General features: G+C 36.9%; 1 non-coding gene across 1 annotated transcript; it reads right to left on the bottom strand.

Annotated features, from left to right (window-relative positions):
- Positions 1-5,652: 5,652 nt before the first annotated feature.
- On the bottom strand, positions 5,653-5,759 carry LOC112536981. The gene has a single exon (XR_003080903.1). It is a non-coding gene; the product is annotated as a small nucleolar RNA R71 (small nucleolar RNA).
- Positions 5,760-11,196: the final 5,437 nt, after the last annotated feature.

Below are 11,196 nucleotides of genomic sequence, written 5' to 3' on the forward strand. Positions count from 1 at the left end.
CTTGTGATGCAAATACTTGATCATGGGTTAATGGGTTTTATTTTTTATTTTTTTTTAGAATGAAAACATTTATATAGCATTAAAGTTAAACAAAGATGTATCAGCCCTTATACGAGAAAATATACTTAGTAGACTATGTAATATCATAGCTTTGGATCAAAGTGGATATGGCCAAACTATGTATCACATCTTCCCTATTTTAAAAATAAACAAAAACTAATAGCATTATCAAAACAAAAATTTTATATGTTAAAAATTAAATATATATGTCAAAAAAATTTTAAGTGTCAGAAACGATACATTCAATAGCAATTAGCTTCAAATAGTCTCCATTCAATAGTTTAATTGCTCCCTTAGAATCCAAACACAACACTACTCAATGCAGCCCAAAATCTCAAGCCAACAGAAGAACGCCTTCCATAATCGAGTTTAATTCTGCTTCAAGAGGAGATATTATGGGTAACTAGTTTAACACTAATGCATTGATGGTTATGTTTTTTTTTCTAGATTTGAAAATCATAATAAAATAGAGTCTAAGAGTAAAATTAATGACTGTAAGTGATCCTATTTTATTTAATAAATATTAATTAAAAATCAATTAATCTTATTAATTAATAGATTTTTGAGAAACTAACTCCTTTCTTCTTTAAATAATTAATAATTCTATTATTCAATAATTAATAAACTTTAAAAATAATCTTTGTAATTATTAACTATTAAAGAAAATATTTAAAATAAAAATGCTAATTTTCTATATATCATTTTTCTTTACCTAGTATTTGGTTGAAATAAATAATTTTGTAGAATCTATTTTCAAATTCAAAGTTTATGCGTTTGGTTGAAATAAATTTATTTACGATGTGTTTATTTGAAATATATGAAATTTATAGAATTCACTTGCAAATATAAAATTTACATATTTTGAATTGAAGTGAAAGCTAATTTAAAATTCTACAAATTTGTATGGAATTAAACTAAATTTTAACAAAATATGTAGAATTTCCAAATGAATTCCACATTAATAAATCAATATATTTCATAACACTAAAAATATCTCTTTCAATTTTATCATTTTTATTTTACTTTCTATCATATCTTCTTCTCAAATGATACAAATTCTTTAATGGATTTCAACTAAACATAATATTAAAGTTTTGTTATAAATAAACTTCTTACTTTGTTACTTGTCTCATTCTTTTACATGTATTTTTTTCTCTAATATGTTCCAAAGTTCTCTCAGATCTCCAATATGACATTAAACAAAGAATCACTCGCAACAATAAGAATATGTCCCACGCGCATTTCATCATTTTGTTTTCTATTTTTGCATTTTTCTTATATCAAGATGAGTTTTATGCTAAGTTTTCACATGCGTGGGAGTATTCAGAATATATATACCATTTGTAAAATTGCCAATATTCATTTATGCGAATGAATAAAATTTTCTCCATGTGCACAAAATTAGAAGTAAAATTGTCACGACCCGATCTGTGGGCCGGTGACCGGCACTAGGGAATGGGTAGGCTTAAGGCTACAAAATTCTGTAGTAAGCCTGACTATTTACTAACTCAATCAAGTTAAAATTCAGACTCAATCCAAAGCACTGGTTCACAATTAACTTTAACCATAAAATTCTATATATTTAATTCAGTTTGCCAACATAATTAGGCAAGACCCGAATTTACATAAAATTATAACTGATAAGTCTAAAATTTCTACTGCGGAGAATCTAAAATTTTACAAGTCAAACATACCAAAATCAATTACATCAATCCGATGATGAAGGAGTCGGGTTGCTAAATAAGAACTGCGGGAAGACTAACAATCACCTGAAAAACAGTGAAATTGAGACTGTCAGTCTTGAGAGTGAGTTGAAATCATATATCCCAAAAATGAATATAAACACTTCAATAAAATATTTACTTAATTTAAAAATAAAAATACATATCATGCTATGCTTCTGCAAAATAAAATAAAATAGAATTTTATTTCATACCACGGGACAGAGTACCTCAGCAGAACCCTAAACCCCACACTAACATCTCGACTCTCTCATTCTAACAGAACTGCTGCCCAGAGAGTGAAGCTCGACCAGGGTCCTTAACTCCAGTCCGATCACTTAATTATCACTATCATTCTTAGCCTTTTCTTATTCCAATAAGACTGGCGCCAAGAGAGCGAAGCTTGACCATGGTCCTTAACTCTAGTCCAGTCACTTAGGTTTCCAAATAAGCCGACATCCAGAAAGCGATGCTCTACTAGGGACCTTTACTCTGACAAACTCACTCTACTCAGCCCAAAGAGCAATGCTCGACCAGAGCAAGTCCTAAATTTACCTTTTAAAAAATTTACCCTTTTTACTATCTATCTCAGATTCCTACTGGTGCGCACACGGTCCTGATGCAACTTATCAAATAGCATGTTCTACAGCCGTCTCATCCCGAGTCAACACAAAAACACAAAACCATAATGCAGTAAATGAAACATATATGAATAATGATTAAATAAATAATTAAAATATTAAATTACTTAATCAGAACTATCATGAAAAAATCTTAGCATGACAGGTGAACAGATATATGGCTTTAATTCACAATTCTGACGACCTCCTAGCTCTGCTCCGATGCCTCGGATGGAGCGAGCCGAACTGACGGATTATCTAATCATGAAAAATAATTTAATCAATAACATTGAAATATTTGACAATTAACCCTAAGTCTAGACTTCTAGGACTGATTGTCTAAGAATCTCGACTCGGAAGAATCCTACCGAAAATTTGGCAGAACCTCCCCTAAATTACGGACATTTACCCCTCGTAAAATGGGTCCAGGACCTGCCAGAAAACATTTCAAATTTCCAACAATTTATTATTTTAACGGGAGTCAGGTCACCAAGACTTCATTATTTTTCCGACTCTACCACACATCATAAATCATGACTAATGGCAGACAGTCCGACAATTAATTACTTTAACTTACAATATTTCTCTAATGCTTAACAAGTCAATAAACACATAAATCTACCAATGAATTCTAAAATCAACGGGCCAGAGAATTACCGAGACGCTTGATCGCTCGGTCGACTCACCTCCAGCCGCTGGAGTCCGAACGCACCAACGGACTCGAAACAACGCGCTGATGACGATCCCAGCTTTTGATCTTTCGATCCGACCCCCGATCATCCGGAGAGATTTACGGACGATCTCGGTCGTCGATTTTCAAACAGAGTCCAATCGCCACGAAACCGGTGCCATTGGAAAGCTTGAGCTGAGGGGAGTCCGGATATGCCCTCCGATCAACCATAGCCTGAAAACTCCGGTTGCCATCCATTTTATCTCTCCACTGAGAACTTCCAACTCCGGCCACTATTTGTGACACCACCACTGCCAAAATGAAGCCCAAGATGAGGGGAGTCAATCGCCACCCGAATCGGCCGCCAAAGCCGCCGAAAACACCTGGAATGGCATCCGGAAGCCGCTGCCTCCTTCGCGTTCTTCCTCTGCTTAGTGCCACCGCTCCCTGCCAGCCACGCGTTGTCACCGTTTCGTTGCACCCTGATCGGCCATGGACACCGACTTCTTCTCCTTTCTCCTCTCTCTCCCCGATCACTCTTGATATAGATGATTCTATGCATATTTACTGATTGTTTATCAGTCGTTTATTCATGTATTTGAGTCATATTTATTCCTGTTTGATCGCACTTTGGTATGTTTCTGAGTTTTTCAGGTTTTCAGACTCATTAATGGGAAATTGATTGATTTTCGAGTAGAAACCAAGCTATATAGATGATTTACACATATTAGATGTTTGTCGGAGTTGATTCCTTGATTAACGCGTAATTCGAGGCCTTTGCACGGGCAATTGCACGGCTCCCTTGCCCGTTGCATGGGCCATGCATATTAGCAGGGGTCGTGGCACGGGCGAGGGTACTTTTGCCTATAAGTAGGTGCACGTAAAATGAGACAGGGTTCCGCTTCTGATTTCTAAACTTCTCTACGCGCGCGACCCCTCACTTCTGCACCTCTGTTCTTGACATTTTGGGAGACCAACGTCAGTTCAAAGGATTGATTTGGGGGATTCAAGCAAAGATTGAAGTTTCTAGACGATTGACCGAGACATCCAAGATCCATACTTGAGGCTGGTTTCAGAATCAGTGCTTGTGATATTTCCACTCCGATTCGAGAGAAGAGGGGTTACGTGTTCCATTTCCTTTTACGTTGTTTATTTCCTTTTGTATTTGTTTCTTTCATTATGAGTAACTAGGGCTGCCGAACCCATTGGGGTTCACCTTTGTTGATGGATTGTGCTTAATTATTGGATTTTTATTTGCCATTCTTGTAATCTTCTTGCTGTTTAGTAATAAAGTTTGATTCAGTTAATTTGAGACGTTGAATTAATTATCTTTTAGGTTGTTTCTTGACATTGAGAAATGCTTGTTACAACTGGAAATTGAATAGTAAGAACTGGTAGTTAACACTTAGAGATAAGGTTAATTCAGTCATCGGATTAAGAATTAACAACTCTTAATAGATCTAAATCACGCTTAATGCTAATTTATAATAATCTGATAGGAAGAGATTCCATTAGGTTAGAGCAGGTTTACGGACTTGGTGAGCTCGATAGAGGAGCCGAGTTCGATTTAGGATTTAGGCACGGGTAGCAAGATTGGTAATTTATAAAATCAACCTTAGAATTCCATCACTTAGGTCCCCTTCGGGTTTGCTTCTTCTGTTATGGTTGTCTTTCGATTGTCAGTTACTGTTCATTCATTTATTTGTATTCATAGTCATTAGTTATGTAATTTCGACTTCTCACACCTTATTTCAGATTAGATAACATAGCGAACAGTAGTAACTTTAGGGTCACCCGATCTCGAGGGATACGACCTTGATACTCACTTGTGCTAGGACGCATCGATAGGTTCACTGCCTTATGTGTAGGTTGCATCAATAGTCCATCAAGTTTTTGGTGCCGTTGCCGGGGAACAGTAACGGTGAATTAGAGTGAATTGTTTTTGTGTTAATTTAGTCATTATTTATTCATTTATTTATTCTTTATTCTTTATTTTATTATTTTTATTGATTGGTGGTTGTTTGGTTGTCGGTTTCAGGTAGTTTATGACCAGGAGCTCTAACCCTGATCCCATAGCACCGTTATCTGACCCTAGCGCTCTCTCAGATTATTGAGATGACGTTTGTAGGCAGTTGAGGAGGAGGACAGAGTTACAGTTCAGGTTCAAGGAGCTGACGCATTGGAGAATCTCAACCCCCAGGCCGATGACGATCAGAGGACGATGTACGAGTTTGCTCGACTATCTTTAGATGGGACAAAAACTAGTATAGTCAGACCTGCTGTAGCGGCCAACAACTTTGAAATAAAAGCTAATGTTATCCAGATGATCCAGCAGAGCGTGCAGTTTGGAGGATTGCCCAACGAGGATCCCAATGCTCATATCTCTAACTTTTTGGAGATTTGTGACATATTCAAGATAAATGGAACAACCGATGATGCCATTCGGTTGAGATTGTTTCCATTTTCCTTGAGGGACAGAGCCAAGAGATGGTTGCAATCTCTTCCACATCAGATAATTACTACTTGGAAAGCGTTGGCCGAAAAATTTTTATATAAGTATTTTCCTCCCGCTAAAACTGCTAAACTTAGAAATGACATATCTTTTTTTGTGCAGTTTGATGATGAAAGCATGTACGATGCATGGGAGAGGTTTAAGGATCTTTTGAGATGCTGTCCATATCACAGATTGCCAGTATGGATGCAGGTTCAAACCTTCTACAGCGGGTTGAACCTTACGACAAGACAGATGGTGGATGCTACAGTTGGGGCGCTAAACAGTAAGACGCTCGAGCAGGCTCAAAATTTGATAGAGGAAATGGCCATGAACAATTACTAGTGGCAATCCTCTAGGAGCCGACTAGGAAGACAGGGAGTGGTTAATCAAGTAGATTCTACAACAGCTTTGGCAACTCCGGTGGAGATTCTAACCAAGAAGATTAACCAACTCCAGATGTCGGTTCATGCAGCAAACGTTGGCTGTGAGTTTTGTGGTGGCCCGCACTGCAGTGCGAACTGTACTACGGGAGATATGTTTGCTTCATCTTCATCTACTTTTCCAATCTGTTTCTGCTGTGTCTTCTGATGTTGAGCAGGTTGATTATATGGGGAATGCCCCAAGGCAGTAGAACGACCCTTACAACAACACATATAACCCTAGATGGCGCAATCATCCCAACTTCAGTTGGAGGAACAATAACAATAATGCTCAGGGTCCACCTGGTTTTCAGAGACTTCATCAGCAACCACAGCAACAGCCAGCTGGGCCTGCACAAGCTCCTCCTCCACCAGAAAAGAAATCAAATTTAGAGAAGCTTATGATGAAGTTTGTCACATCTACAGAGATGAGGTTCCAGCAAACTGATAGTGCACTTAAGAACCAGCAGGCCTCGATTCAGAACTTGGAGACCTAGATTGGCCAAATCTCTAAGATTTTATCTGAAAGGTAACAAGGAGCGCTCCCTAGCGCCACTGAGTCTAACCCGAGGGAGCACGTGAACGCCATCACTTTGCGTTCAGGTAAGTTAGTTTCAACTCCTTCTAAGCCTATTTTTGACGATTCCACTATTGATGTACAGGTTGAGGCGAGCAGTAGGGTTAAGGAACCTGAGGGACAAAAGGTGAAATTAATTCTAGTCAGGGAATATCAACCTAAGATTCCTTATCCTGCTAGAGTCAAACAAGCAGAAGCGCAAGAGCAGTTCAGTAAGTTTTTAGATATTTTTAGACAACTGCATGTTAACTTGCCTTTTATTGATGCATTGGAGCAGATGCCGAAGTATGCCAAGTTCTTAAAGGACATACTTAGCAGAAAAATGAAGTTGGATGAGGTAGCCTATGTTCAGCTTAACGAAGAGTGCTCAGCGGTGTTTCAGAGCAAGTTGCCAGAGAAACGTCACGATCCAAGGAATTTCATTATTCCTTACACTTTAGTTAATTTGTGTGTTGATGATGCATTAGTTGATTTGGGGGTTAGCATAAATGTCATGCCTACTAGTTTATTCAATAAGCTAGGTTTGGGGGAGGCAAAATCTACTAGGGTTTGCATTCAATTAGCTGCCGTTCTGTTAAGCTTCCTAGGGGGATTGTAGAGAATGTGCTAGTCAAGGTAAATAAGTTCATATTTCCTATGGACTTTGTGGTTATGGATATGGATAATAAGCATGGTGTACCATTGAATTTGGGGAGACCTTTCCTTGCCACAACTAGAGCTAAAATAGACGTATTTGAGGGAAAGTTAGAACTTAATGTAGGGGATGACTATGTTACTTTTAGTTTACCCCCATTTGTTCTTCCACCAACCATGTTCATGCCATTTGTAGTATTGATGGGATTGGTCCTGCATGTAATAAACAACCACAGGATGTACAAACGGATGATGCTATGCATGTTTCTTTCCCTGTTGATATGTGTTATTCATCTGAAGAAAAGAACTTGTATCACTTTGAGACTTTGTGCTATGATAGACCCGAGAAGAGTAGTTGCAAGTTTGTTTTTGACAGATCACTTAGCCAGAATTCGGAGTGGATGAATGGGCATCCCAACTCGGTGCAGAGAGCACCTCTTTGGTCATTTACTGCACACATCAGACCTTCTCTTTGCGCTTATATGCCTCAGGCCCCAACTTACATTGAGCCCACCTTCTCAACTTGCCGCGATGCAGGAATACTACTTTAGAGTCCAGCTAGATGACTCGAACAAAAAGAAGCGCCTTCGAGAGGCATTCCCGAATCTATTTATGTTTTTGTTTTTTTTTTTATATTTTTGGACATCTTTTATTTATGTAGTTATTTTTTTAGTTAGATACTTCAGTTTGTTTTTAGTTTGTTTTACTTTGAGAAGATTTTATTTTATTGAACCTTTTACTAGATGTTGCTTGGGATGTGTTTATTTTTGAGTTTTGCAAGAGTTAGCCTACTCGATACTCATACGTAATTTTGAGGACTAACATATTTTGGAGTGTTAAAGCACACATCAAGGGCAGTATCCAGTAGACTTTCTAGTTTTTATCTCTTTTTGTTGTCTTATTTTTCTTTTAGTTTTCCAGTTTTTTTTGTGGACTCTCATAATTTGCTTCTTTGTGCGTATTTTTTTTGGAGTGCCTACCTTGTTCACACCGAGGATAGTGTTTTTCTCAAGTGTGAGGTAGGTACCTTAGTTTTATGCAGGTACCAATTTTGTTTCTGCAGTTTTTATCTTGCTTTCATTTCCCTTATTGATTGAGTCCATTCATTCTTACTGTCATTATCTTGAGTTTTATTTTAATCAAGTAGTTGATAATTTTTTTCTTTTGAATGGATACCCGTATAGCTTTTTATCGAATCTTGTTGAAAGAAGGCAGTGAACGAATCTCTTAATTTCAATCAAGTCAGGTAAAACTGGTGTTTTTCCTTAATTTTTTTTTCATTTTACTTTATCTTGGATGCAGAACACTATTAATATTGATGCTTATCAGATTGTTTGATTGTTTAAACTTTGGTTTGAGAATTCATGCAATTTTATCCCACTCAAATGGTAAGCCTTTTATGCTCCTTCTGTTTTTTATTAGTGAGCATTGTGCAAAATTTTTATTTCTAGAACTTGTTTTGTGATGAATTTTGAGATTACATGAATTTTTGATAGTCATGAGATGATTGGGCACTTAGGAATTACACAATTTGGCCAAAAGGCTTAGTGAACCCATTTTGAGCCTTAGCCTTTTTCTTTCATTGTAATTTATATTTGACACTCATTTTATCACTTCTATTTATTCTACCATTCTTTCTACCATTATTGCTAGAAATTATATACGTTTATGCTGCATTTCATTTTGGGATCAATTTGCATATATTCACTAAGTTACTAGATTTTTCGTAGATGCTCCCTTCAATCCAAATGGTACATATCATTTTACTACTTTGATTGAGCATTGTATTACTCCATCCTGCGTTATCTGTTGTTGCAGGAGTTAAAAATAATAATAATAATTTCGAGCATCATTTTATTATTAGAGCAACTTAGTGTTCAATTTTGGTACAACATTTGATCCTTGGCTATATTCTTGCATTACCTGCATAATTTTCTAACAACTTTCAGCTCACTTTCCATATTTCTCCATACCCTACCTTAGCCCCATTACAACCTGGCTCAAGACCCTTTGATCATGTTTATCGACTATTTCACAGTAGTGGAGATCGGATCTATAAGCAAGCTTATAGTAAGCACCTTTTTCTGTAATTTTGCGTTGAGAGCTTGGCGATATTCTTTCACCTATATACACTTGTGTGTTTTGAGTGACATCTTGTAAGGCATGGTTCTCGAATTCTCAATTTGGACGGTTTATTATTTTAATTTTAGTAGCTTTATTAACTTTGTTCTCTGTCTTAAGGATTTAGTGTGGGGATTTTAAGAAAATTAGTCACGAAGTTTTGAGACTTGTTTTGAGCTAACCTCCTGCAAAGTATTTGATTGAGTTATTTGGTATATGTTTAGGAACTGAGTTGTTGATTGCTTGAGGACAAGTAAGTGCTTAAGTATGTGGTAGTTTGATGTAGATGATTCTATGCATATTTATTGATTGTTTATCAGTCGTTTATTCGTGTATTTGAGTTATATTTATTCCTGTTTGATCGCACTTTGGTATGTTTCTGAGTTTTTCAAGTTTTTGGACTCATTGATGGGAAATTGATTGATTTCCAAGCAGAAACCAAGCTATATGGATGATTTACGCATATTAGATGTTTGTCGGAGTCGATTCCTTAATTAGCGTGCAATTCGAGGCCTTTGTACTGGCAATTGCACTGCCTCCCTTGCCCGTTGCACGGCCCGTGCATATTAGCACGGGCCATGGCACGAGCGAGGGCACTTTTGCCTATAAGTAGGCATACATAAATGGAGATAGGATTCCGCTTCTGATTTCTGGACTTCTCTACGCGTGCGACCCCTCACTTCTGCACTTTTGTTCTTAATATTTTGGAAGACCAACATCAGTTCAAAGGATTGATTTGGGGGATTCAAGAAAAGATTGAAGTTTCTAGACGATTGACCGAGACATCCAAGATCCATACTTGAGGCTGGTTTCAGAATCGGTGCTTGCGACATTTCCACTCCGATTCGAGAGAAGAGGGGTTACATATTCTATTTCATTTTCTATTGTTTATTTTCTTTTGTATTTGTTTCTTTCATTATGAGTAACTAGGGCTGCCGAAGTCATTGGGGTTCACCTTTGTTGATGGATTGTGCTTAATTATTGGATTTTTATTTGCCATTCTTGTAATCTTCTTGCTGTTTAGTAATAAAGTTTGATTCAGTTAATTTGAGAAGTTAAATTAATTGTCTTTTGGATTGTTTCTTAACATTGAGAAATGCTTGTTACAACTGAAAATTGAATAGTAAGAACTGGTAGTTAACACTTAGAGATAAGGTTAATTCACTCGCCGGATTAAGAATTAACAACTTTTAATAGATCTAAATCATACTTAATGCTAATTTGTAATAATATGATAGGAAGAGATTCCATTAGGTTATAGTAGGTTTAGGGACTTGGTGAGCTCGAGAGAAGAGCCGAGTTCGATTCATGATTTAGGCACGGGTAGCAAGATTGGTAATTTATAAAATCAACCTTAGAATTCCATCACTTAGGTCCCCTTCGGGTTTGCTTCTTCTGTTACGGTTGTCTTTCGATTGTCAGTTGCTGTTCATTCATTTATTTGCATTCATAATCATTAGTTAAGTAATTTCGACTTCTCACACCTTATTTCAAATTAGATAACGTAGCGAACAGTAGTAACTTTAGGTTCACCCAATCTCTAGGGATACGACCTTGATACTCATTGGTGCTAGGCTGCATCGATAGGCTCACTGCCTTAGGTGTAGGTTGCATCAGTAGCCCATCAACCCTTACTTTTGTTTCCTCTTCTTATCGCCATTAGGTCCCTGAACTTTTCTTCTTTACCATTTAGTCCCTCAACTTCTTTAATTACCAACAATTTCATCCAGCAAAATTTTTGATTAACCCTTCAACTTATCTTTAGCTTTTCAATTAAGCCCCTAACTATTTAATTTGGGCCAAATTAGAATTATTGAAAATATATAATTACTTATTTACCCTTTCTTTTAATGTAAAATTATCAAAGTGCCCTTGCTGACA

Source organism: Ricinus communis, unplaced genomic scaffold (assembly GCF_019578655.1).
Source record: "Ricinus communis isolate WT05 ecotype wild-type unplaced genomic scaffold, ASM1957865v1 Ctg15, whole genome shotgun sequence".
Lineage (NCBI taxonomy): Eukaryota > Viridiplantae > Streptophyta > Magnoliopsida > Malpighiales > Euphorbiaceae > Ricinus > Ricinus communis.